We start from the raw sequence: 7,412 nt of genomic DNA, 5'->3' as shown, positions 1-7,412 counted from the left end.
ATAATCGCCAGTCGCGATCTTGTACAGGAAGGCTTCCAAGAATTTCTGCTGTTTCTCTGCGAGTCGCGTCGAGTGTGGGACGAGACGGTCTATCTGCGAAAACCAAAAGAAAAGAGCAAGTCAGATTAAAACCTCAAAGCAATTTAGAAAAATGTCTAAGTCAGAAAACATGCGACGTACTAGGTCTACGGTTAAAATAAGTTCTAATCCCTGGGACTTTGAAGATGTAGAACCACTTTGATTTCCAATCTCCCATGTTAGATACCATTCCTTCTACCCCGTTAATTTCAGAAGTCGCCCATTTGCTAAAGTAGTAGAAACCATTGTGAAGGCCTACGCTTTTTATATCGTAGAAGTAGCTGAACTCTTCTACCGAGGGAGCCCTATGAACATACTCCATATACATCGCGTAAAAAGCCAGGGTCGTGCGATAACTATTGGGAGTTAGCTGGAAAGGTGATACATCATATCGCTTGAGGATAGCCGCGATAAAAGGGTGGAAAGGGACTGATACCCCACATCGGAGAATGGGTATTGAGATTACCACATCCTCTGTGGGGATAATTGCAGGATTTGTAAAAGGAAGGTGCGCCCTCTGAGTTGGCTTAGGACATAAAGACGAAAGTCGCAGTAGGTTCAGCCTCGTAAAGGTGGTAAAGTCTGATTTGGTAACCCTCGAAACCAAATCCTCGCACGAGAAAGGCTCGTTCAGCTGGGTGTCATCGACCGAGTCAGTACCGTTCCCTTCTGCCTCTTCCTCTTCATCACCTAATTCGCGAGCTGGGGCCGTCCAGTCGTCATCTGTCTCCTCGACCTTGACATCAGGTGCATGCCTCGAATGAATAAGGTAGTCGCGGGCTGACACCGTGGACTCGCTGTCTCGAATATCAATGGTCCCAGGCTCAGCGAGCTCTTACACCATTTTCTCTATGTCCGAAGAAGACATTGGACCTAGCTCTATGCCTACGGTAGGCGCGATGTCCTCCTCTGAAATCGAAGCTGGGAGAAAACTATCTTCCTCCTGGTCCTCGTCACCATCGAATGCGTGGCCTCCCGAGCCGAGCAGTTGACTATCCGACAGGTCGCTCATCTGAAAGATAGAAGATCTTTTCAGCGTGGTGAATGTGCGAAAGCAAAATAAGTGATCTCACCCGCATTAAACTATAAAGTCGCACTTGATAGAATGGTCAGCATCCTTGCGAATGCTGACCACCCCATCAATATGCGAGTAGAGATAATACTAAAAATGCGAATAAGTCAAGCATCCTGGGCCAAGCGATATACCTCCAGAAACGGCTGGGAGAAACTCAGTGACTCAAGGGGCATGTGTTTTCAAGCATGACCCTGAAGTTACTGAGGTACTCCCACCGTTCCGAGAATATCTACCAGCCAAAGAGTACGCTCATTTGAACGTTAACGCATGTCACAAATGGCTGGGTGTATCACAGTATCTCAAGGGACATATAACCGCGTATATGACCATTAGAATACTGTGACACACCCACCATTTGGAAACTCAGTTAATGCTCTCGCGACTTAATTCACAGCATATAAAGTCCTAAAAGATCTAGCCAACAATCAGAAGTAAGTAAATTTTGTCAATGTGCGAGTATTCGTATTGTTCATCTGAATACCCACGAGTATTCAAAGCATGAAACAGTGCCTATTCAAGTATTTCGTATGCGGTTATGCCAACTTATAGGTCATATTCTATGAAGTTACCTAGGTTTTTACCTAAAAAAACATAGCCTCATGCATACCATCTATAAACATTCATCCTTAAACAACCCTCATGCACACTAAAAACCCAGAAAATACAGTCCCCACTCAAACAAAAAATGAAGCACGGTGAAGATTCGAAAACTAACCTTTTTCTTTGCCAAATCTGTTCCCACGAATCGCCGTTGACAGCAATGTAGAATCAAGAAGAACCCACGAAGAAAGGCGAAAATCTGGGCAATTTATGTAAATTTTTCTTAAGTGGTTTCTCTGAGAGTGAAGGAACAAAGAAGTTAAGGGAGTTGAAGGAAAATGAGGGAAAATGGGGATTTTCGGTTCGAATCAGGGGGTTTAAATACCCAAATCCCTCATTAATTGGGATCACGACACGTGGCAGTTGGAATGCCTAGAGTCGCCCAATCCAACGGCCAGAGATGGCCACGCCTACACAGAAACCGAAGAGTTTTGTGACGTGGCACCATAAATGCAATAAAAGTAATGATTATAGCCGTCATTTTTCGAAACCCTCGAAGGGACAATCAAAGATCACCTCCTCGTGACAACCTTTCACCTGTCTCTCGAGTATAGTTTCCCTTGTGACCGCACCTGTCACATCGCGAAACTAGGGGCATGTGGTATAGTGATATTTCTCTCACCTAGAAACTCGAGACCAGACCCCTACTTAAAGGACACGTATACTCAGATTTTCCACAGAAAGCTGAGATGTCCCTGAGGGACGACTCGAAGTTTTAAACCTCGCTTAAGATATAACCAGCGAGAGGTGGCGAGCATGACCGAAGTCTAATCGCATCCGAAACAAGAGAGTAGATCGTATATATCGAATATATGCGAGCATCCTCCCCTTGTCCTTGTGTAAACCAGGAGAACGATTCTCTGTAAATACGAGTTGGTCTTAAAAACCCTGCAGCCTTTATAATGCAATATAGACTAGCATGTCTAGGTTCTATCAGCTTGACATACGATGAATACAAGAAGCGACTACCTAAGGACGCAGACGTCCTAAACATAATGATAACCCTGTGAGCTTAACATCAGAATATGAACAGTCAACTCGCAGATTCGGAAGACGCATACGTTGATGAACTTAGTAACTGTCATTCATTTATTAATGTTAACGTTGCTTAGTTTAATTATTGTAATTCAATGTGTAAAAACGTATTAACAATGAATGCAATCCTTGTACAACTGATCGGACACCTGCTTTGTATATAAAGGGGTGATCCACCGTGAAATGGCACCTACGAATCTCTTGCTACAGTGGACTAAGCAGACCACAATCTGACTGAACCACTATAATTCTCTGTCTCATTATTATTTTCCAGTTTTTGGTTAATTATTTCTCATTCCCAGTTGAGTACTCGCTATTCTAGGTTGAATACTCGCACTTGTCTTTTCACGTAAATTGCTTCTTGTCACTAATAATATCATATAATTTGGTGTTGCGAAATTCAATTGACAACACCAGATCTAATGATCTGATGGCTCCCTTGGTCAAGTTAATAATTTGTAACATGTAAATTTACAATCTTCTTTTATCTGTGTATGACCTAGCAACATGATAGGACCCATCCAAAGTGTGCCTATGTGAGCCTATGTGTTTAATTTCATTATAGATGCATATAGGTTGATGTTGCTAAAATAAATTATCATAGTTCTTGATAGAAATTATTTAGGCCCATTTAGTTATTGGACTTATTCAATTAATAACAGTTGTTCATTTAAGGTTAAATTCCTCTCTTTTGGGCCTTGTGTGAGAGTTGGGAGCCGTAGAAGTGGGTACGACATACTGAACTCAGCACCCCCTCATATGAACCACCCCAATTGTGAAGGCCCATTGGCCTGATTTGAATAAACTGTACTAGGTTAATTACACTAGTTTAACCTAATAAAATTGATAAGCAACATAATTAATTTTATTTATTTTGAAATTAATTTAAGAAAACCATAGTTTAAAGAATTTTATATTCTAAGCTAAACTATATGTATTTTCTTGTATTTAATTAAATATAGAATTATAACCATCTAGATTCTTTCTGAAGCTTAATTTAAATTTTTCATTAAATATTCCTATTTAAGTTGATATTTAGTTATCTACAACTAACCAACTTAAATCTGAATATCTTTTGGATTTAAAATTTCAAAATTAAGTTGAGGAATTTTAGGTATTGGTTATTAAGATTCTTTAAGATATTTTTTTTAAGTTAATATCTTTTCGAATATTAACTTAAAATAGAATATTTTAGATATTTTTTAGGTTAATATCTTTTCGAATATTAACTTAAAATGGAATATCTTCAAAATTAAGTGGTTACAACTTAATTTTAATTTAATTAAATCAGATTTGAAAGATATTTAAGTTGATTTTTTAGATTCTTCTAAAACAACTTAAACAAGATATTTTCAAATTTGTTCCATTTATTATTCGAATTTATTTTTTGAATTTAATTAATAATTGAAAATTAATTAAAGTTGATTTTTTATTTAAACCAGCTTTGATTTGTAATTTTTCATTATTATATTATAGAACTTGTTCGATATTTATTTGAATTTATTTTTCAAATTAAATAATAATTGAAAATTAATTAAAGTTGATTTTTTTATTTAAACCAACTTTAATTTGTAATTTTTCATTATTATAATATCGAATATTATGATTATACAAAATACATATATGTATTTTTTTTTTAAATAATGAGCTTTTAATCAAAAGATATTCGATCTCCATTGTTGGTCTTACAATAGTTAAACTTTTTCAATATAACCTCGAGACGCTAGACTTCATCCCCCTATGGATGGTTATTCGTTGAACACTTTTAACACTGTAATATTTCATTTGATAAGTGTTTTGTGAGTTTTCGTCTCTATTTAGACTCTCCCCTACGGTGACTACTTAGAGATAAACTCATAAAACATGAAACAATGGTGGAAGCTCATAAAATGTGAATAACCTTGACTCTCGCCTACCGGGACAACGTTGGATTCTCATTTTGATCGAATAAAAGGTTGCTAAAATGTTTAATTTTAGATGAGGGGCGACAACTCTATTCAACTAATGTTATCTTTGACTCTCGCCTACGGGACCTTTGTATTTCATTATGTTGGAAACCTTGGAAAATAAACTATGTTAGATTTAGTATTTCTATAACATATGTCATTATTTGTTATTTTTTGAACTTGTGTATGAATTTTGAACCAAAACCTTACTTCTTTTTTATTGATGTGTTGTAGTGTCTATAATCCTCTTCCCATTCCACTCCTAGTTAATATCTTAGCAATTGAACTTGAAGTTATAAACTCCTTGTCAGAGTAATACTTCACATATGCTCATGATGGACTTTAAATTCCAGAAAGCAGGTAAGCTGGGAATTGTTCACTCTGAAGAGTAAATAGTTCATAACTCCATAAATCCTACTACTTCAAGCTTAGTTGAGAAGATAAGAGAAAGTGATTCCACTTCCTCAAGTTATAATTCACAACAAAATGAACTAGCAAGCACAACAATTAACAAACGAATAAGCAATAATGCTTTAGTCTTCGAATCATGTGTGTTAGAGAATGATAAATCCATTTGGATTCTTGGTTCTGGGTCTACAAACCATGTAAGTTGTTCATTGCAATTGCTTGAGAATTGGAATTATTTGAAATCCGGAGAGTTGGAACTTAAAGTTGGTAATTTCGAGATGGTTTCGGTTAGAGCTAGAGGAAAAGCCAAACTCAAGTTTCAAAATAGAATTTTGGAATTAGACAATGTCTTATACATTCCAAATTTCAGTAGAAACTTGGTTTCTGTTTCATGCTTACAATTGCAACAATACAAATTAGATTTTTCGAATTCTGGTACTACCATTTCTCGAAATGACATTCAGATTTGTGTTGCATCCATGGAACAGGGGCTTTATGTTCTTAGACCAGAAACATCATTTGCCCTACATAACGAACTGTTTAAAGTAGCTAAACCTAGAAACCACAAAAAGCAAAAGATCGTTGATGATAATGAAACATATCTATGGCATTTACGTTTGGGTCACATTGGCTATGACAGACTAAACAGGCTAACCAAAGACGGTCCATTGAAAAATGTCGTCTTAGGTGAATTACCTGTTTGCGAATCTTGCCTAGAAGGAAAAATGACCAAACGTTCTTTCTCTGCAAAGGGAGAGCATGCCAAACAACCCCTAGGGTTAGTGCATTATGATGTCTGCGGACCTTTGAATGTCAAAGCCCGAGGTGGTTATGAGTACTTTGTCACTTTCATTGACGATTACTCTAGATATGGACATATTTACCTTATGCATAAGAAATCTGAAACATTTGCAAAGTTTCAAGAATTTCATGCTTTGGCCCAAAACCAATTAGGTAAATCATTAAAGATCTTGCGAACTGATAGGGGTGGAGAATATATGGATATGCAGTTCAAAGATCATTTAATTGAACTTGGAATTGAATCCCAATTAACCGCCCCTAGCACTCAACAGCAAAATGGAGTTGCAGAAAGACGAAATCGCACGCTTTTGGAAATGGTTAGGTCCATGCTTAGTTTTTCAACTCTACCTACGTCCTTCTAGGGATATGCAATTCAGATGGCAACCAACATTTTAAATGTTGTTCCATCTAAATCAATCCCTAAGACACCTTTAGAACTCTGGATTGGTCGTACACCTAGTTTATGCCACTACAGAACCTGGGGGTGCCCTGCTCATGTCTTAAGAAAGAAAGACGGCAAACTTGAGTCACGAACTGAAGTTTGCATGTTTTTCGGTAATTCTAAAGAGACTAGGGGTGGACTATTTTATAGTCGCAAGGATGATAAAGTGTTTGTTTCTACAAACGCCACTTTCCTTGAAGATGACTATATTAGGAATTTCAAATCACAAAGTAAAGTAGTGTTGGAGGAAATGCTTTCAAATATAAGTCCTTCCAATGTTCCGTTCTCTTCCACACGTGAAGAGGACAATCCCACTCCCTCAGTTGAACCAACTGAGAAATCTACTACTAAGGTTTTTGTTCAGAAGATCACCGCACCTCGTCGTAGTGGGAGGGTTTCAACAAAACCAGTTCGTTATGGCTTGGATGGTGAAATCAATATGGTCGTAGGTAACGGTATTGAAGACGATCCATTAACCTATAAACAGGCAATGGCTAGTCCGCAACGGAAACGATGGTCAGCCGACATGGATTCAGAAATGGATTCCATGAGAAAGAACAAAGTCTAGGAATATGTAGACACACCTGACGACTATCATCCGATAGGATGTAAGTGGGTTTACAAGAAGAAAAGAGGAGCTGGAGGCGAAGTCGAAACTTTTAAAGCTAGACTTGTAGCCAAGGGTTATACCCAAAGAGAAGGCGTGGACTATGAGGAAAATTTTAGTCCTGGTGCCATGCTCAAATCCATCCGAATTCTTCTCTCCATAGCTGCTGCTTTCGATTATGAAATCTTGCAAATGGATGTCAAGACTGCGTTCTTTAATGGGGTACTTGAAGAAACCATCTATATGGAGCAACCAGGAGGTTATGTTCTTCCTGGGCAGGAAAAGAAAGTTTGCAAATTAAACAGGTCTATCTATGGACTTAAGCAAGCTTCTCGCTCATGGAACAAAAGGTTTGATGAAATCATCAAGACCTACGACTTTCTTCAGAATGAAGATGAACCTTGTGTTTACCAACTCAAG

Source organism: Cannabis sativa, chromosome 4 (assembly GCF_029168945.1).
Source record: "Cannabis sativa cultivar Pink pepper isolate KNU-18-1 chromosome 4, ASM2916894v1, whole genome shotgun sequence".
Classification (NCBI taxonomy): Eukaryota; Viridiplantae; Streptophyta; class Magnoliopsida; order Rosales; family Cannabaceae; genus Cannabis; species Cannabis sativa.
The sequence above is the reverse complement of the archived record's forward strand: the minus strand, read 5'-3'. Positions refer to the sequence as shown.